Source organism: Melitaea cinxia, chromosome 2 (assembly GCF_905220565.1).
Source record: "Melitaea cinxia chromosome 2, ilMelCinx1.1, whole genome shotgun sequence".
NCBI lineage: Eukaryota > Metazoa > Arthropoda > Insecta > Lepidoptera > Nymphalidae > Melitaea > Melitaea cinxia.
In genome coordinates this window covers 51,664-72,931 of record NC_059395.1, presented here as the reverse complement: position 1 = coordinate 72,931, position 21,268 = coordinate 51,664, and positions in this window count along the sequence as shown.

The following is a 21,268-nucleotide window of genomic DNA, read 5'->3' as shown; positions in this document are numbered from 1 at the left end:
CACACACGGTAAAGATACTATAATATTTTATCTTAGATATCTTAGATACCTGGATTTAAACTATTATAGACTTATAGTATGTTAAGGTATCACACACGGTTAAGTTACGATAATATATCCGTTCGAATCATTCTCTCGTCACTAGAGAAGGCCACACGTATCTTTCTTCACTGCATATATGTATATGATATTCAATAAGAGACGATCAGACTTCATAAACAAAAAAGTCTTAAAATCATTGAAATTTCAAAAGCAATCATTGGAATTATTAGATCTATTAGTTTATAACGTCTAGTTTCTGCATAACAAATTTTAATTATACCTACTATCTAATTCACACACTTAGGTATTGATTTCTAATGTTTACGCGAGTTTTGTACAGTCTGACCTTGACTGGATATTCTGTTTTGCGAACTTTTAAATGCATAAATTAAGCAATAGACATATGGTAGACAAAACGCTTGCGACGCTGCTGGTGGTGCAGGCTGTAATCTACGGAAATCGCTAGCCTGGTTCCAATATTTGTTAAAAAGTCTTAAAAAATCTTCACAAGACTTTTAAAAGTGTAAGTCCGAAAGTCTGAAATTTTAGAAATCGTACATATTAAAAATAGCATGGTGTCTCTGGTGGTCTCCTGTCAAAGATTTTCATTGTAATATGAAACTTTGAATAGTTACGGGTTTCTGTAAAGAACTCACTATAGATGGCGCCACGGTTCGCTTGAACCGAATATAAAAATCATCATATGCATTTGCATCAGTGCTATTTTTAATATGTACGATTTTATTTTTGTGTTACCCACACATTAGGAATTCTAAACATTTTGAATATCATATCAAAAATTGACCGCTCCAGCGGGGTTCGAACCCGCGTCTCCGTCTGACTGTGTCGGCGCTCTAGCCAATTAAGCTATGGAACGATGTACCCGCCAGAGCGAAATTATTGATTATATGCGAATTAATTGATTATATGTTTGTATGTTATGTATTTACTAAATACGTTAATTAATTAGTTAATTGACTAAAATACGTCAATAATTTAAACATTACATATTCAATTTAATTCTTTATATACCTACGTTTGTGTGTATATATGTTTGAACGAATAGGTAAGTAGCTAAAAAGTTCGCGCTCAAATAATTTAAATAGACTAAAAAAAGCACCGCAGAATTACAAAATAAATAAATTTCTTAAATATAAGTAGCCTAAGTTACTCCTTATTACATTCAGCTATCTGCCCAGCCGTTTCAGAGATTAGCCGAAACAAAGACAGACAAGCAAAAATTGTAAAAAATGTTATTTTAGTATTTGTACCTTGTATACGCCCATATGCATTCAGTAAAAAGAGGTTATTTTAATATCACAAATAGACACTCCAATTTTATTTATTTTATTTGTTTTGTTTTTTATTTATTTCCCGACGGTGACGCCACCCGCTCGATGCGACCTTCGCTTCGCGCCCCCCGCTGTTGCTGTTTTCGTTACCTATAACGTTAACAGTAGCAATTAACAGTAATGATATAAATTAGTAACGTTAAATGAGTTTTTACCAGTAAAAAATATAACGGTAAAATGGGTGAAAAATATCGTTTTCTCAAATATTGTTACTCCAAAAATAATTTTTAACAAAAAAAAACCGACTTCAAAAAGGAAACTAAAAAGTGAAAAATAAATTTACTTAGTACAAAGTAATTCGTATTTTGATTTAGTTAATCAGAAATGATTAAATAAATATTTTATAATTTTGAAGTCGGTGCCAAGTAAAACAATAACTACTCTAGTATCTACTCGTAAGTTGTATTCGGTTTTCTTTCATAATTTGTTTCAGTGACTATTAGGTTGAATACTGTTATTATTCTGTTATTGTTTTGACATATCTAATAATATTTTTTGTACTTGTTTGTTGCGTGTGTGTTGTTTGTATTTGTTATTGTAGCCAGGTTGTTGTAGTATTTACTGTGCACCAACTTCAAAATTATAAAATATTTATTTAATCATTTCTGATTAACTAAATCAAAATAAGAATTACTTTGTACTAAGTAAATTTATTTTTCACTTTTTAGTTTCCTTTTTGAAGTCGGTTTTTTTCTGTTAAAAATTATTTTATTAACCGACTTCCAAAAAAGGAGGAGGTTCTCAATTCGACTGTATTTTTTTTTTTTTTTTTTTTTTTTTTTTTTTTATGTATGTTACATCAGAACTTTTGACCGGGTAGACCGATTTCGACAAATTTTGTTTTAATCGAAAGGTGGTGTGTGCCAATTGGTCCCATTTAAATTTATTTGAGATCTAACAACTACTTTTCGAGTTATATCTAATAATGCGTTTTTACTTGACGCTTTTTTCGTCGACCTACGTTGTATTATACCGCATAACTTTCTACTGGATGTACCGATTTTGATAATTCTTTTTTTGTTGGAAAGGGGATATCCCTAGTTTGGTACCGTGATAAGGAAACCAGGATCTGATGATGGGATCCCAGAGAAATCGAGGGAAACTCTCGAAAATCCGTAATAACTTTTTACTGAGTGTACCGATTTTGATAATTTTTAATTTAATCGAAAGCTGATGTTTATCATGTGGTCACATATAAATTTTATCGAGATCTGATAACTACTTTTTGAGTAATCTTTGATAACGCGTAGTTGCTTGACTATTTTTTCGTCGATCTACGTTGTATTACTTGTCGATGTAATTGAAGTCGGTTTTTTTTCGTTTGCGTGCAAACACAATTATTTTACAATTTTTAGTGATGGGTAGACCTAAAAAGGATGCTTTTTCTCTTATGTCGGGGGTCCGGAAACATACACAATACACAAGCACAAACACCCAGATCATGACAAACATCTATATGGCCAATACAAATGTCTGTCGTGCGCGGGGATTGAACCCACTAACGCCAGCGCAACAGCCGGTGCTGTGACCGCTGCGCTAATGCGTCGACATACTATGAGTAAAGTTTGCTATCAGGTGTTTTTTTTTTACGTCAAATAGGCAGGCATTTGACCACAATCTCACCTGATGTTAAGTGACGATGCGGTCGAAGGTGGAGCATGCCTGCCTAATAACAGCCTATTCACTCTGGTCTTGAAGGCACCCAGATTGTATCGTTCGGGAAACACAGATGCGGGCAACGAGTTCCATTCCTTAGTTGTGCGCATCAGGAAAGTAGTGCCAAAGCGTTTTGTGCGCGTAGGTGGCATATCAATGACATAAGGATGGAACGATCGACCGCGCCTAGTGTCCCGATGGCGGAAGGTTGTTGGGGGAATTAGATCGTGTAATTCCTTCGCACACTCACCGAAATATATTTTGTAGAACACCGACAGACGAGCTACCCTACGCCGATGATCGAGACTCTGCAACTTGGTGTACGTAATAACAACCGGGACTGACAGCCTAGCGTGTTCTCCGAGGCTAGGTTGGGAGAACCACAAGGATTAACAACTAGACCGAAAATAAATATTTGTATAAACATAAATATCCACTCCGAGCGGGAATAGAACCCGCGACCGTCGGTGTTTAGGCGCCGCCGACATGGCACATGCACCATTATATCAAAGCGGTCGTCAAACAGCAAAAGGTAACTGCTGTAAATTGTTGAAAAATTCCCTCTAGTGTTTATGGCCTCCATCATCAAACCTGGTCCTTCGAAACAGATGATCACACAGCAGGTAATTGCTATAAATCGTTGAAAAGTTCCCTCGAATATCTTTCGTCTCCATCATCAGACTGTAATGGCACTTATAACTCATACAGGTGCAAAGTTCTCATCAATAGAAACGAATTAAGTTCAAAAAGAAGGTAATTGCTATAAATTGTTGAAGAGTTCCCTCGACTATCTTTCTTCGCCATCATCAGATCGACTCCAGACCTTTATTAAATAGTAGTGCTTTATAGTACTTAATGAAAACATGATTAAATTTACTAGTCACCCTTACGATTTTTGAAGGTTTCCCCCGATTTCTCTGGGATCCCATCATCAGATCCTGGTTTCCTTATTGTGGTACCAAACCATAATAAGGAAATCTCCTCTTCAAACCATAATGAGGAAATCTCCTTTCCAACAAAAAAAGAATTATCAAAATCGGTTTATAAACGAAGAAGTTATCTCCGAACATACATAAAAAATATATATATACCTATATACGGTCGAATTGAGTAACCTACTCCTTTTTTTGAAGTCGGTCAAAAATAACGTTATGCCGACCTTGGCAAATTACCGTTACCGAATTTTTACCGGTATTCCAAGCCCTAAACAAAAGTCCCTAAATTGGAAACAAAACCGCTTAAACCAAAAATTGAAATTATTTAAAAATCAGTCGGATTAAGGTTTTTCTTATAAGATTTTATTTTTCAAAGGATTTTAAAATTGTAAATATTTTTTTTATACTTTCCCTTTTCTTCTTATACTTTATTTAGTAAGGAATTATAGGTATATTATAAATTGCCAAAATATTTTAGTAAATTTAGAATTGAGGAATTTCTTTCAATTGTTTTTTATATTAAAAATATATTATGTTCTGACAAATTAAAAATTCCCAAGAAAATACCCTAAAAAAATGTACCCCTTAAAAGTTTTCCAAAACATTCCCGCTATTTTCAAAATATCCCTATATTTAGGGGAAAATCCCCCAAGTTGGCATCACTGCATTCGATACTTCATTCGCATTGTTACGCTCGTGTGGCGAGGGAAAGAACCAATTTGAAAAACGTGTACGAGTAACGGTTTCAGCGCGTTGTGTAATTGGCTAATAATAATTTGAGCAATCTTAATTATGACAGTCTTACTCCTGTGCCTTATAATGACCGTTAGTCATTAGACGTTATTCTTCCGGACGCTTTTTGTTTATGTATTCTCTAGTAAATATCGTAAAAATAATCGTAGTTATTAACGATATGTGACTTAATAGAATGTTATTCAGACAATTTTTTTTTACGTCTAAGAATTTGTGTGTAAAGTGAAGTGAAATGTTTCGTGAAAATGACTGTATGTAAGTCGAATTGTTTGAACTCTGGTTGAAACTACGTAATTGAGATTAAATACGCCTGCTGCTTGCAGTTGGTCTCAACGACGCAGCAAAATAATGCGATGCCATCAGGTCAGTGGTCGTTATACACTAATGTTTTGGCTATCTATACACAATCGGGATCTAATTTATGGGGTTTGGGGGAGAGGTGGGGCGCTAGATTATAGGTATAGAAATTCGCGAAGCCGAATCGGAGTACCCCATTGTTCACGTGGTCTTGGTCTGCCCTACACCTAGTGTTTTTTTAAGCCGGAGGCGCGGAGGGAGCGCATCCCTCGCCCGCCGCGCGAACGCGCGTGAACGAATGCGTAGAGGAGTGGCTGAGGCAGCCTCCGCTGCGGAACGGAGCATGAGTGAGCGTGCTTTCGCACGCGCGGAAGGGCTGCACTTCCCGCAGCGCCGGAGTCAAGCGTTATTCTATCCTCAAAGGTGTTAGGTTATTTTTTTTTTGTAACGAAAATATAATTAGATCCCGATTGTCTATAGAGTTACCGTTTGTTTAGATTATTAATAATAAATTTCAAAGCAAATCTTGGAAGAAATCGCCGAGTATAATGTATCCCCCAATAATAAATTGAAGCATAGACCTTACATCCCCGCAAAATGTTCCTTGTTGTCGTTGTACTCGTCTATTGGATCGTCATAAGATGAATAAATAATATAAAGCGTGTAAATAATAAGCTAATATAAAACGTGTAAATATACACGCTTTATATTAGCTTCACCTGTATGTTTGTAGCCGACTCCTTTGGACTTCATTTTGACATTAATTCTTGACTTCATTTGACAAGAAAGTTTGTCGAAATCGGTCCACCCAGTCAAAAGGTCTGAAGGAACATATATAAAAAAATACAGTTGAATTGAGAAACTCCTCCTTTTTTGGAAGTCGGTTAGGACAAAGGCCTCCAGCTTACACCAAAAATAAAACCTATTAAAACTAAACTATAAAACGAATATTTTATAGTTTAGTTTTAATAGGTTTTATTTTGAAGGTTCGATCTTCTACTACTGTAATATAAACTCTTTGTAATTAAAAATTATTTTCTACTTTTTAGAACGATTAGTTATAAGAACGTGTTCTTTTTTCTTTTTATCTATAATTTTTAACGATTTTAATGTATTCACGATCAACCTATTTAACGAGTACAGTAAGAAATTCCTTCTAGAGTGCTAGGCTTGAAGATTTATATGTTATCAGTGCCATCTACCGTCCGTACTATGAGTAAATATCTTACATTTAAAAATAATGAAATATATATGTAAATAAATAAATATATATGGTAATTACCATTGTATGTTTTTAATAATTGGTAAACTTTGTTTGAATATACATAAATATGCTCAATGTGCTATACTTAGACTAAATAATAGTCTAACAAAATTAAAAACAATATTAATTGTTATCCTCATGGTGCATATCGTGTCAGGCAAACAAAGTCTACATCTGTAAATATATATGTATATAACTATATATTATATATTATGTAAATGTTTACGAATGCTATTTTATTGTACCACAGTTTGTTCTAACTTGGGCTATCAGACACCTTTAAACAGTATCATAAGATCCCACTGCATTATTTAAAAACACCTGGACATAGATATTTTTTTTAATAACAAAATTTTTTTAATTTAAAATAATGATTAAATTGTATTTATCAACAAAGTGATCGATTGCTTTTTTTTCATTTATGTTTTATTTTTTATTATTTGTACAAATTATTTCTCTTTTATTTCTCTATAATTCTTTGATTACTTTTGTTTTCATCTTTAATTATAGTTAATTTAATTGTAAAACACTCTCTTAAGTTCTTGTCATTTGTATGTTATTTATATTATGTTATAAGTGTATGCTAGTTAAAGGTAATTATCACCTATAATTAAAGTTACACTCAGACTCTACGGTTATTGTATATGTACTTAAAATACGGTGTGTACTTTGTTGGTGTTCTATAAAAAAAAAAAAAAAAACTGCACCAGTAACATGTATACACTAATTTGTATTGTGATCGATATTTAAAGAAAGAACTAATTAAACATAAAAATCAGTTTGTCGTCTTCATACTAGATGGCAGTGGTTGTACTTTAAATCGCGCTAACGTTGTGATAATCTTTAAACATATCATAAGCGATGGTTCAGTTTTCCGGTGTTTCCGGTGTTTCGGGTGTTTCGGGTGTTTCGGGTAGGTTTCGGTTAGGTTTCGGTTAGGTTTCGGTTAGGTTTCGGTTAGGTTTCGGTTAGGTTTCGGTTAGGTTTCGGTTAGGTTTCGGTTAGGTTTCGGTTAGGTTTCGGTTAGGTTTCGGTTAGGTTTCGGTTAGGTTTCGGTTAGGTTTCGGTTAGGTTTCGGTTAGGTTTCGGTTAGGTTTCGGTTAGGTTTCGGTTAGGTTTCGGTTAGGTTTCGGTTAGGTTTCGGTTAGGTTTCGGTTAGGTTTCGGTTAGGTTTCGGTTAGGTTTCGGTTAGGTTTCGGTTAGGTTTCGGTTAGGTTTCGGTTAGGTTTCGGTTAGGTTTCGGTTAGGTTTCGGTTAGGTTTCGGTTAGGTTTCGGTTAGGTTTCGGTTAGGTTTCGGTTAGGTTTCGGTTAGGTTTCGGTTAGGTTTCGGTTAGGTTTCGGTTAGGTTTCGGTTAGGTTTCGGTTAGGTTTCGGTTAGGTTTCGGTTAGGTTTCGGTTAGGTTTCGGTTAGGTTTCGGTTAGGTTTCGGTTAGGTTTCGGTTAGGTTTCGGTTAGGTTTCGGTTAGGTTTCGGTTAGGTTTCGGTTAGGTTAGGTTAGGTTAGGTTAGGTTAGGGGTGCTTGTCGGTGACCTCCTCGTGGTGTATCCTGGGCAACGTGGCGGGCAGCAGTATCACAATCGCGGCACTACTGCCCGTCGCGGCTGACGACCGACGCGTGGGGATGCATTCCGGCGCTCTACTTTAGAGTTGTCCCGTGAGTGCATCAGGTGGCACAGCGCTCGCGCACTGTGTCACCACGGGGGGTGGATGGGTTCGGCGTGCGCTTACCCCGCCGTCGGACAGAGTGGGCAGGAGTCCTGTTCGCTCACCGTCCTATTATCGTAATCCCGTTTGTGGTGTCGTGGTCATGTCTCGCGGCCACGAACGGGACCGAGGGTCTTGCCTTAACCGGCCGGACCGCGAGGAAGAAAACCTCTATAAGAAATTACCCCGAATCCCAAGCGGCGACGCAGCGCGAGGGGATGCATGGCTGATGGGAAGTTCAGTCTCTACTGCGATCCCCTGCTCTGTAGCCCCGCCGAGGCCAGAGTGGGGTTACGCGAGGCTTGCCCAGGTACAGGGGGTGTTACCTCGGGCTGACCACCCTTTCCCCCATACTCGTGGGAACAAAATGGATACAAATGAAAAAATTTATTCAGATAGTGATGTAGTGGAGTACGCGTCGGAGGGGCAGACTGCTCTTGACTCTGATGACAGTCTGCCGATTAGTAGGAGGGCCCGATCTGTCGGGAAACGGCCCCGACTGCACTTGGCCTCGTTGTCGCCAACATCTGACGACGAGAGTCATCTGCCGCTGACTGCGCTAGCTCGCAAGCGCAGCAGCCAAAGAGAAGCGGCCTCGCGCGAGAAAGCGCTTGAGGCAGAGGTCTTGGAGGCAGAGGAAGGACGCCGGGCAATGGGTGTGGATGTAGGCGACGTCCGCACTGTCGAAGCCTTGGGCGTGCAAGTCGCGAAGGACGTCGACATTATATTAAAAGTGGCGACGAGATCGACGAACCTGAAGGGGACCTTCGTAAAGGCCTTGAAGAACGCGGCCTCTTCGATCAGCATTGCGGTGGAGTCTCTTAAAGAGCGTACCGCCTCAGACGAGGTCCGCAAACTCCAAGCGGAGAACACTCGGCTGAGGAGGGATGTTGAAGAATTGAAGTTGCAGATGGCGGAACTGGCCAAAAATCGGCCCTTACAACCTGTCTCTGGTTCAGCACAGGACACACAGAGTGAGACGGACAGAGAGGATCGGATGCGAGCGTCCTTGCTCTCTTCGATCAAGGAGATGCTCGACACCCGCCTCGCAGACATCGAGGAGAGGCTGCCGCCGGCGAAGACAGTCCGTCCGCCGCTAGCAGCAGATACTACAGGGGTTGCGTTGCAGGCGCCACCACCAGCGAAGAAGAAAAAGGTGGCGCGAAAGGCGAAAGCCGCCACGGTCTCCACGGCCCCTGTGACGGCTGTTGGCGATGCGACGGCGACCCGACCTCGTGACGACGAATGGGTCGCCGTTGTCAAAAAGAAAAAGAAGAAGAAGGGCAAGGACAAACCTCCTGCGTCGGGTGTCGCTGCTGCGAAGTCACCGCAGCAGCGAAAGAACAGAAAGAAGAAGGCGAAATCCCGTCCTCCCAGGTTGGTGGCCCCCCGTAGGCCCGCAGTGATTATGACACTGGAGCCAGAAGCAGAGGAACAGGGGGTCACCTACAGCCACTTACTCAAGCGGGCTGCGGAAACGCTAAATTTGGCTGACCTGGGAATAAGTGAAGGGTTGACCGTGCGCACTGCCGCAACCGGAGGCAGGCTGTTGGAGCTGGCGAAAGGCCAGACTTCGGAAGCGGCACAGCGTCTGGCGCAGGAGCTTGACCGCGTCCTCGAAGGCACGGCGAGAGTCGTCCAGCCCATAAAGCTCGCGAGTCTTCGAGTTTCTGGACTGGATGACTCTGTCACTAAACAAATGGTGGCAGAGGCGGCAGCCAAGGCTACCAAATGTGACGTCAGCGTCATTAAAACTGGCGAAGTAACGACGGGACCAGGAGGGATGGGCGCCTCAATATTAAGGTGTCCGATCCCTGCCACGAAGGCTCTGGCACAGGCCGGCAGACTCCTTGTCGGCTGGAGCTCTGCCAGAGTTACACTACTGGAGCAGCGCCCGTTGCGCTGCTTCAAATGTATGGGCATAGGGCACACCCGCCCAACATGTCCCTTCGCGGTGGACCGGAGTGGTCTGTGCTACCGGTGCGGCAAGGAGGGGCATATTGCCAAAAACTGCACTGGGGCTCCTAGTTGTGCTGTATGCACCAGCGCCGGAAAACCGGCTGCGCATATAATGGGAGGGCGGGTTTGTCGTCCCCCAAAGGTCCGGCGAATGGCGGTGAGGCGTGGCCCCCCCCCCAAATAGTCGAAAAGCTGCGGAGGAGGCTGCGGCGATGTCGTCGTAGCCTCCTCCCCAACTCCCTGGAGTTATAGAGCGCTCTCGTGCCCGTGAGCGCTCTACAAGCGAAGGCGACCGCGCAGCACTCGCGGTCATACGTCGGGGCGTCACGGACAATACTTATTAGTGGTACCGTGGCGCCCCACTAGGACGACGAGGGCACCGTTGGTTTTTAGTGGGTAGTCCGGCATTGCACCTACCGCCGGGAGCCCTACACTCCCGCTGCCGAGCTTTCGGTGGCGGGGTCAGTGCGTAAATGCATTTTCCAACGTAAAAAAAAAAAAAAAAAAAAAAAAAAAAAAAAAAAAAAAAAAAAAAAAAAAAAAAAAAAAAAAAAAAAGGTATGGTTAGGTTAGGTTAGGTTAGGTTAGGTTAGGTTAGGTTAGGTTAGGTTGGCCGCCCGGGCCTTTGGAGCCTAGGCCCCAGACTTAGGTCTGGGACCTAGGCTCCAAGGGGAGGAGTTCCTGGACTTCTACCTGGGCGCGTCCCCCGTTTGGCGGATAGGGGAGTGTCGCCGCAGTCGCGAATGACTGCAGGCGGTAGGGGTCTACGGACCCCCGCGGACCAACACCAGGCGAGGCGTCCGGGTCCCGCTCTGGTCTTGTACTGGAGTGGTCCTGTGATCGCACATTGCGCCACGAGGGAGCGCGGAGTTTGCGTGGAATGGCCTAGCCTTTCACGCGGCGCCGGAAGAGAGGGCGCGGAGTGGGATGTGGACCTTGGCGGTCCCCCCGGCACTAGAGGGCGGGGTGAGCGTTGTTTATTTATTCATTTATTTATTTATTATTTTTATTTATTTATTTTATCATCATCGCTCGCCCCCCTTGGTGATTTGGTGAGTGTGGCGCTGCGAAGGCGCGGAGAAGCGGGGTGGGGATTTTCCCCCCCGCTCCAAGTGGACGGGCGACCTCGGCGGCGGTGACCCCGCCGTCGGGTAGAGTGGGCGGGTTTCCCGTCCGCTCTACGCCTCATAATCTCGTAACCCCGTGCGAGGTGTCGTGGTCATGTCTCGCGGCTTCGTGCGGGACCGAGGGGTCTTGCCTTAACCGGCCGGATCTAGAGGAAGAAGACCTCTATAAAAATTACCCCGAATCCTAAGCGGCGACACAGCGCGAAGGGATGCGTGGCCGATGGGAGGTTCGGTCTAACTGTGTCATCCCCTTAAACATGGATACGTGCATTGAAACATTATTAACCCAGGAGGGTACCGGCGCCTCAGGCAATGGAGAATCCCTTCGCGCTTCGGCGCGCAGCCCTGTCGAATCTGGGATGGGCAAATCACGTGTTTGTGTTTCGGAGCTTTCCGGTTCCGACGAGAGGCCCGAGAAGGGCGGAGTTGAGGTAGTGCCCGAGAAGGGCGGAGTGGACGTAGTGCCCGAGAAGGGCGGTGAAGACGTTGGGCCCGAGAAGGGCGGAGTTACAGGCGGGGCGAGACAGCCGCGAGTTGTCCTCACGCGTGTGGATAGCGTCGGCTCTCTCTCCTCGGTCGACGGGAGGTTTTGGGGGGCGGGATCAGATTCCGACGACAACATGTCGTTGGGATCTTCCCGCCGCCGAAAGCCTCAGTTTAGGAAAAGAATCCTGTCTCCGGGCTCCTCGGAGGAGGAAAATGAGAGGAAAAGGGCGACGCCTGGCAGAGGCCGAGGTCGACCGGCTACAACCGGCCAATACGTCGGACTGGCCGAAGCCAAACGTCGCCTTAACGACGAAAAGGAGCGGGAACGTAAAATCCAGGCGGAGAGCGAGGTGGCCGATATGGCGCGGGCGGTCCAATCCAGGACAAGCTCGCGTCAGTCGGACATGTCGCTCAGCGACGACGCCGGAAGAAGTGGAGACGCGCTTTCTCGAGCGGAAGGTTACCTTGAGCTTCTGCAAAAGGTGACCGGAAGCTCGAGAAACCTTAAGGGCACTTACATCAAGGCCCTTAAACAAGTGCGTAAAGGTATGAAGGAGGTGGTGGAGGAACTCGCCAATCGCAACGCGACTGACGAGGTCGTCCACCTCAGGGCGTTGGTTGCCGAACTCCGAAAGGAGAAGGAGGAGTGGAGGGCAAAATTTAACACCCTTGAAGAAAAAATGGAGAGGTTCATGCTGTCGCAGACTGCGGCGCATAAATCTCTGCGTCCCGACGACTGGGACGAACGTGAACGCTCTCTCGCGTCCAAACTGAGCGACATGCTCAACGCCTCGATCGACGCCAAGATCGAGGCGTTGAGCGACCGGCTCTTACCGGCCAAAGCGCAGCGTGTCGCTCTGGCCCCAGCTTCCGAGCCGGCCAACCAGGCGGCGGTCACGACGTTGACGCCGCCAGCGAATCCGGCTCCGAAGAGGGGGAAGCCAAACGGACGGGAGAAAAAGAAAAAGAAGGGTAAGACCGCGAACGCGGTCGAGACTCCGGCGGCAGCGCCGGAACCTGCTGCGAAACCGGCACCCGCGACTCCTGCCGCGCGGGAGACCTGGTCTACCGTCCTCGGACGGAAGGCCGGGAAGCCAGGCAAGGCTGCGGCTGCGGCTGCTTCGAAAGAAGCGAAGCCGAAAAAGAAGTTGCGGGCGCCGTCTTCGGCGGCGATTTCGATAACGCTGCAGCCGGAGGCGAAGGACAGAGGCGTCACGTACGCCTCTGTAATCAAGGAGGCCCGCAGCAGGATAGACCTCGATGGTCTGGGAATCCAAACGCTCAAGATCCGAACGGGCGCGACGGGTTCCCGGATCATCGAGGTCCCTGGAGCGGAGAAAGGCGAGAAGGCCGACCTTCTCGCCTCGAAATTGCGGGAAGTCCTCGGCACGGAAGACGTCAGAGTGCAGCGGCCTTCGAAGAGGGTCGAGCTGCGGGTCATGGGGCTCGACGACTCCGTCACCGCCGAGGAGGTCACCCGAGCACTGGCCGCGGAGGGTGGGTGTCAGCCGGACGACGTGAAGGCTGGCTCCCTCGCCCCCAACGGCTCGCTCTGGGTGAGCTGCCCGGTGGTCGCGGCGCGAAAAGTCGCCCGTGAAGGACGATTGCGCGTCGGCTGGACCACGGCGAGGGTCCGGCTGCTCGAACCGAGGCCGCTGAGGTGCTTCCGGTGCCAGGAGACGGGGCACGTCGGCGCGAAGTGCACTCGCGAAGTGGACCGCAGCGGCGCCTGCTACCGCTGTGGCGAGTCGGGCCACAGACTTCGCGAGTGCAAAGCCGAGCCTAAGTGCGCCATATGTGCGGCGGCGGACCGGCCCGCCAACCACAAAATTGGTGACAGGAGGTGCCCCGACTACAAAAAGAAAAAGGGAAAGACCAACAAGAGTGGCAGGCGCAAAGACAGGCCCGTAAAGGCTACCATCGTCGACGCGCCAGCTGCTAAGCCAGTGGAGGATTTAATGGACGCCGATAATTAATGGCGTCCATTAAGTTCTTGCAGGCCAATCTGAACCACTGTGCCAGAGCTCAAGATCTGCTGATCGAGAGCATGGCACAGTGGGGCATTAAGATTGCGATAGTGGCGGAGCCCTACGCGGTCCCCGATCGCGGCGATTGGCTGGGCGACCTGGACGGGTCGGTCGCGGTGATCGCTCCGGCCTCTGCGGGCTTCGTGGACGTCCGGAGGGGGAGCGGATACGCACTCGGTACGATGGACGGAGTGGCCGTCATCGGCGTGTACGCTCCCCCGAGCCGGAGTCTCGCCGACTTCGAGGCAATGCTCGCGGAGATCGGGGCGTCGATCGCTCGGCGGCCGCACCGTGCCGTTCTGGTCGCCGGCGACTTCAACGCCAGGTCGGTGACCTGGGGGGCTCCGGCGACTGACGCGAGGGGCGCGATCATGGAGGAATGGGCGGTGGCAACGGGCCTCACGTTGCTGAACCGGGGCACGAGGAACACCTGCGTGCGAAGGAGCGGTGGGTCCATTGTGGACGTGACTTTCGCGTCCCGAAACCTCCACAACCGCGTCCGGGGTTGGAGAGTCTTGACCGACGTCGAGACCCTCTCCGACCACCGGTACATTCGGTTCGACGTCTCCTCGTCGCGTTCGAACGCGTCCGACTCGAGCGTCCCGATCGGCACCGGCCCGCGCTGGGTGCTGAGTCGGATGGATGCGGAGATCGCCGTGGAGGCTGCGATAGTGGAGGAATGGATCCGCCGACCTTCGGAACCGGCCCTTTCCGTCGACGAGGAAGCAGAGGGCATCCGCGAGTCGCTGGCGCGGATCTGCGACGCGGCGATGCCGAGGGCGAAGCCGTTCCCGCCGAGGCGGCACTTGTACTGGTGGCGTCCGGAGCTCCGCGACTTGCGCGAAGCCTGCGTGAGATCGCGCCGCCGATTCACCAACTACAGGCGGAGGCGAAGAAGGGACCAGGCCGCAGAGGACGGCCTGTACGACTCCTACCGGTCCGCCTGCAAAGCGCTGCAGGCGGGCATTGCACGCGCTAAGGAATCGTGCTGGGACGAGTGGCTGCGAACTCTGGACAGAGACCCGTGGGGCAGACCGTACCGGGCGGTGCGGAAGAAGCTCCGTCCGTGGGCACCCCCTCTGACCACGAGTCTGCAGCCGCAAATCTTGCAGCGCGTAGTCGAGTCCCTCTTCCCTCATAGGAACGAGTGGAGCCCACCGGCTATGGGCGTCGCGGAGCCGCGTCTCGCGGAGAGCGGGATCCCCCCTGTGACCGAGGCGGAGCTCGGTGCGGCCGTCGCGAGGCTCAAATCGAAGCGCACCGCCCCGGGCCCGGACGGCGTGCCGGGAAAGGTGCTGAGCCTCGCGACGGGTAGCATGGGTGGCAGAATTCGGGCCCTGTTCGACAGGTGCCTGGAGCAGGGCCGGTTTCCCCAGGTGTGGAAGACGGGCAGGCTCGTCCTGCTGAAGAAGGACGGACGATCGGCCGAACAGCCTTCGGCCTATCGACCGATCGTGCTCCTCGACGAGATCAGTAAGGTGTTCGAGCGCGTCCTGGCGACTCGAATTCTCGAGTCGATGAACCCGGGATTGCACGAGGCGCAGTATGGATTTCGTCGGGGCCGGTCGACCGTCGCGGCCATCGCCCACCTCAGGGACCTCGCCGAGTCGGCGGTCTCCCGGGGTGGAGTGTTGTGGGCGGTCTCGCTGGACGTGACCAACGCGTTCAACTCTCTGCCCTGGGAGACGGTGAGGGTGGCAATGGGATACCACGGTATCCCGCGCTACTTGCGTAGGCTCATCGGAGCTTACTTTGCGGGAAGGGCGGTAGAGTTCCCGATAGGCGGCGGCGGTCTGTCGAGGCGGTCCATGTCGTGCGGCGTTCCGCAGGGTTCGGTCCTCGGACCGCTCCTGTGGAACATCGGCTACGACTGGGTGCTCCGCGGTGCCACGTTGCCGGGAGTGTCGGTCATCTGCTACGCAGACGACACTCTCGTCACCGTTCGCGCCGGCGGGCACCGCGAGGCGGGCCTCCTCGCCACGGCCGGCGTCGCGCAGGTGGTGGCCAGGATTCGGGCTCTCGGGCTGGAGGTCGCCTTGCAGAAGACGGAGGTCCTGGCCTTTCACGGGCCGAGGGCCGCTCCTCCGCCCGGGACGTCGATAGTCGTCGGGGGTACTTCGATCGCCGTCGGGTCGACGATGAAGTACCTGGGCATCGTTCTCGACGGTCGCTGGAAGTTCGACGAACACTTCCGGCGGCTGACCCCGAAGCTTCTGGCCGCCACCGGAGCGCTCGGGAGTCTACTGCCCAACCTAGAAGGGCCCGCCGACAAATGCAGACGCCTCTTCGTGGGCGTCGTGCGTTCGATGGCGTTGTATGGCGCTCCGATTTGGGCGGGCGCTCTCTGCGCGCGGAACGTGTCGCTGATTCGCAGGCCGCACCGCGCTATCGCGCTGCGGGCTGCGAGGGCGTACCGCACGGTGTCCTACACCGCATCGTGTCTCCTCGCCGGCAGCCCCCCGTGGGAACTGGAGGCCGAAGCTCTCGCGTCGGTCTTCTGGCGCGTGACGGAAGCGCGCCTGAGGGAGGAACCGCCTCGTCCGCAAGAGGTCGTGCGATGGAGGAGAGAAGCTCGCGATGGCCTCTTCCGGAAGTGGTCGGAGAATCTCGAGGACCCGAACGTAATTGCGAGTCGGGGGCTGGTGGCGGCGATTCGGCCCGTTCTGCGCGGCTGGGTCGATAGGCGACACGGTGCGATGTCGTTCCACTTGGCGCAGATGCTGACCGGGCACGGCTGCTTCGGTCGCTATCTGTGCCGAGCGCTGGGGCGGGAGCCGACGTCGGAATGTCACCATTGCGACGCCGGCGCCGAGGACACGGCGGAGCACACGCGCGCGGTCTGCCCGGCGTGGTGCGAAGAGCGCGCCGCCCTGTCGGCGGCCATCGGAGCGGATCTCTCGCTGCCGGCCGTGGTCTCGGCCATGGTCGGCAGCGAGGAGAACTGGAGCGCCGTCTCCTCCTTCTGCAGCGCCGTGATGCTGCGGAAGGAGGCGGCGGAGCGGGAGCGGGAACGGGATCCGAACTCGCTTCCGTCTCGTCGCGGTAGACGCGGTCGGCGGCGCAGGGCCTACCTGGCCAACCTGCAGCCGCCGCCCCCGTAGTTTGGATCAGCGGGCGATAGGTCGGGGGATCTATCGACCGCATCGCACGATCCTGAGGAGGACGGAGAGAGGCGATCTTATGTGTTCAAGGGATCCTCTCTCGGGTCGCTGTCGCTTTTGCGGCGACGACGACGGGCCCTAGTCTGGGCAGGCGCCGGCGGGATCGCGAAAGAGCTTTGTGTCCTCGCGATCTCGCCACAAGCGCATAGGCGGAACACACGTGTGGTTTTTGTTCAGTAAGAGTCTGACTCCCCTCCGAGCCCCCCCAACCGGAGGGTGTCCATGAAGGATTTTCCACACGTAAAAAAAAAAAAAAAAAAAAGGTTAGGTTGGCCGACCGGCCCCAGGCCCCAGACCTAGGTCTGGGAGGAGTTCCTGGTCTTCTACCTGGGCGCGTCCCCCGTTTGGCGGATAGGGGAGTGCCGCCTGCGTTGCCGCGATACGCAGGCGGTAGGGGTCCTCGGACCCCCGCGGACCAAAACCAGGGGGTAGGGCGCGAAAGCGCATCGGAGTGCCGGGGCGCTCCGGGAGGTGGACGGGGTGGCCGGGTTCGCTCGCTCGCCCTGAGGCGCTGAGGCGCGGGGTGCTGGCCGGGTTGTGCTGGCTCCCTGGAGCTTGCTCGGTTGCTGGTGCAACCCGGCGGACGTGTTGCGTGAGAGTCGGGCTGTGCTGACTCCCTGGAGCTTTGGCTCGGTTGTCGGTGCAGTTCGGCGGAGCCGTAGGGTGGTTGCCGGGTCGCGCTGGGCTCCCTGGAGCTTGCTCGGTTGTTCGGTGCGATCCTGGCGTTGGAGGTGGGGCTTTTCGCCTAGCCGGGAGGGACAGGGCGGGTGAGTCCGGGCGGTCTGGCTCGCTCGTCCTGTGGCGCTGGGGCGCGGTGTGCTGGCCGGGTTGTGCTGGCTCCCTTGAGCTTGCTCGGTTGCTGGTGCAATCCGGCGGACCAGTTGCGGGAGGGCCGGGCTGTGCTGGCTCCCTTGAGTCTTTGCTCGGTTGTCGGTGCAGTCTGGCGGACCCGTGGGGTAGTTGCGGGTTCGAGCTTGGCTCACTCGCTGGGGTGGCACTGCGATGCGGTGCGGGGAGAGTAGGACAGGGCGAGCGAGCGAACTCGTTGTAGTGGGCGAGTTCGCTCGCTCGCCCCGTGGCGCGCATGCGCGCGGGTAGGTGCACTCCGGGTACTGCTCTGCCCAGAGCGGACTTGTGAGTGCAGGCGCCGTGAGGGCGCGGAGACGTGGGGGTTGGTTTTATCTTCCCCTGCGCTGGGGACGGGGTGGGTGGGCTCGCTTGCCCGCCTCGGGGGGGTTGGTGCTTAGGCGCTTTCCCTTGCGCCGTTCCGGCCTGTGTTGACTCACGTTGGCACTGTCCGGGCGGTGCGGGGCAGCCTGAGCGCCAGGCAGAGGGCGGTCGGGTTTTCGGCCAACCTCTTCCCGGGTTGGTGCGTGCGGTGCCACCGCGCGCCACCCACTAGGAACGGGATGGGCCCGCAAGGGCAACGCCGCCGGAGTTTGCAGAAGAATTTCATTGATTCCTGCGACTTCGGCAACGGCGAGGGAGTGGCGCCGCTGGTTTTTACTGAGTAGTCTGGCATGCCGGGAGTCTCAGACTCCCGTCGCCTTCGGGCGGCGGGGGTGCGTAAATGCATTTTCCAGCGTAAAAAAAAAAAAAAAAAAAAAAAAAAGGTTGGCCGACCGGCCCGCCAACCACAGAATTGGCGACAGGAGGTGCCCCGACTACAACAAGGGAAAGAAAAAGACCAACAAGAGTGGCAGGCGCAAAGACAGGCCCGTAAAGGCTGCCATCGTCGACGCGCCGGCTGCTAAGCCAGTGGAGGATTTAATGGACGCCGATAATTAATGGCGTCCATTAAGTTCTTGCAGGCCAATGTGAACCACTGTGCCAGAGCTCAAGATCTGCTGATCGAGAGCATGGCACAGTGGGGCATTAAGATCGCGATAGTGGCGGAGCCCTACGCGGTCCCCGATCGCGGCGATTGGCTGGGCGACCTGGACGGGTCGGTCGCGGTGATCGCTCCGGCCTCTGCGGGCTTCGTGGACGTCCGGAGGGGGAGCGGATACGCACTCGGTACGATGGACGGAGTGGCCGTCATCGGCGTGTACGCTCCCCCGAGCCGGAGTCTCGCCGACTTCGAGGCAATGCTCGCGGAGATCGGGGCGTCGATCGCTCGGCGGCCGCACCGTGCCGTTCTGGTCGCCGGCGACTTCAACGCCAGGTCGGTGACCTGGGGGGCTCCGGCGACTGACGCGAGGGGCGCGATCATGGAGGAATGGGCGGTGGCAACGGGCCTCACGTTGCTGAACCGGGGCACGAGGAACACCTGCGTGCGAAGGAGCGGTGGGTCCATTGTGGACGTGACTTTCGCGTCCCGAAACCTCCACAACCGCGTCCGGGGTTGGAGAGTCTTGACCGACGTCGAGACCCTCTCCGACCACCGGTACATTCGGTTCGACGTCTCCTCGTCGAGTTCGAACGCGTCCGACTCGAGCGTTCCGATCGGTACCGGCCCGCGCTGGGTGCTGAGTCGGATGGATGCGGAGATCGCCGTGGAGGCTGCGATAGTGGAGGAATGGATCCGCCGACCTTCGGAACCGGCCCTTTCCGTCGACGAGGAAGCAGAGGGCATCCGCGAATCGCTTGCGCGGATCTGCGACGCGGCGATGCCGAGGGCGAAGCCGTTCCCGCCGAGGCGGCACTTGTACTGGTGGCGTCCGGAGCTCCGCGACTTGCGCGAAGCCTGCGTGAGATCGCGCCGCCGATTCACCAACTACAGGCGGAGGCGAAGAAGGGACCAGGCCGCAGAGGACGGCCTGTACGACTCCTACCGGTCCGCCTGCAAAGCGCTGCAGGCGGGCATTGCACGCGCTAAGGAATCGTGCTGGGACGAGTGGCTGCGAACTCTGGACAGAGACCCGTGGGGCAGACCGTACCGGGCGGTGCGGAAGAAGCTCCGTCCGTGGGCACCCCCTCTGACCACGAGTTTGCGGCCGCAAATCTTGCAGCGCGTAGTCGAGTCCCTCTTCCCTCATAGGAACGAGTGGAGCCCACCGGCTATGGGTGTCGCGGAGCCGCGTCTCGCGGAGAGCGGGATCCCCCCTGTGACCGAGGCGGAGCTCGGTGCGGCCGTCGCGAGGCTCAAATCGAAGCGCACCGCCCCGGGCCCGGACGGCGTGCCGGGAAGGGTGCTGAGCCTCGCGACGGGTAGCATGGGTGGCAGAATTCGGGCCCTGTTCGACAGGTGCCTGGAGCAGGGCCGGTTTCCCCAGGTGTGGAAGACGGGCAGGCTCGTCCTGCTGAAGAAGGACGGACGGTCGGCCGAACAGCCTTCGGCCTATCGACCGATCGTGCTCCTCGACGAGATCAGTAAGGTGTTCGAGCGCGTCCTGGCGACTCGAATTCTCGAGTCGATGAACCCGGGACTGCACGAGGCACAGTATGGGTTTCGTCGGGGGCGGTCGACCGTCGCGGCCATCGCCCACCTCAGGGACCTCGCCGAGTCGGCGGTCTCCCGGGGTGGAGTGTTGTGGGCGGTCTCGCTGGACGTGACCAACGCGTTCAACTCTCTGCCCTGGGAGACGGTGAGGGTGGCGCTGGGATACCACGGTATCCCGCGCTACTTGCGTAGGCTCATCGGAGCTTACTTTGCGGGAAGGGCAGTAGAGTTCCCGATAGGCGGCGGCGGTCTGTCGAGGCGGTCCATGTCGTGCGGCGTTCCGCAGGGTTCGGTCCTCGGACCGCTCCTGTGGAACATCGGCTACGACTGGGTGCTCCGCGGTGCCACGTTGCCGGGAGTGTCGGTCATCTGCTACGCAGACGACACTCTCGTCACCGTTCGCGCCGGCGGGCACCGCGAGGCGGGCCGCCTCGCCACGGCCGGCGTCGCGCAAGTGGTGGCCAGAATTCGGGCTCTCGGGCTGGAGGTCGCCTTGCAGAAGACGGAGGTCCTGGCCTTTCACGGGCCGAGGGCCGCTCCTCCGCCCGGGACGTCGATAGTCGTCGGGGGTACTTCGATCGCCGTCGGGTCGACGATGAAGTACCTGGGCATCGTTCTCGACGGTCGCTGGAAGTTCGACGAACACTTTCGGCGGCTGACCCCGAAGCTTCTGGCCGCCGCCGGAGCGCTCGGGAGTCTACTGCCCAACCTAGAAGGGCCCGCCGACAAATGCAGACGCCTCTTCGTGGGCGTCGTGCGTTCGATGGCGTTGTATGGCGCTCCGATTTGGGCGGGCGCTCTCTGCGCGCGGAACGTGTCGCTGATTCGCAGGCCGCACCGCGCTATCGCGCTGCGGGCTGCGAGGGCGTACCGCACGGTGTCCTACACCGCATCGTGTCTCCTCGCCGGCAGCCCCCCGTGGGAACTGGAGGCCGAAGCTCTCGCGTCGGTCTTCTGGCGCGTGACGGAAGCGCGCCTGAGGGAGGAACCGCCTCGTCCGCAAGAGGTCGTGCGATGGAGGAGAGAAGCTCGCGACGGCCTCTTCCGGAAGTGGTCGGAGAATCTCGAGGACCCGAACGTAATTACGAGTCGGGGGCTGGTGGCGGCGATTCGGCCCGTTCT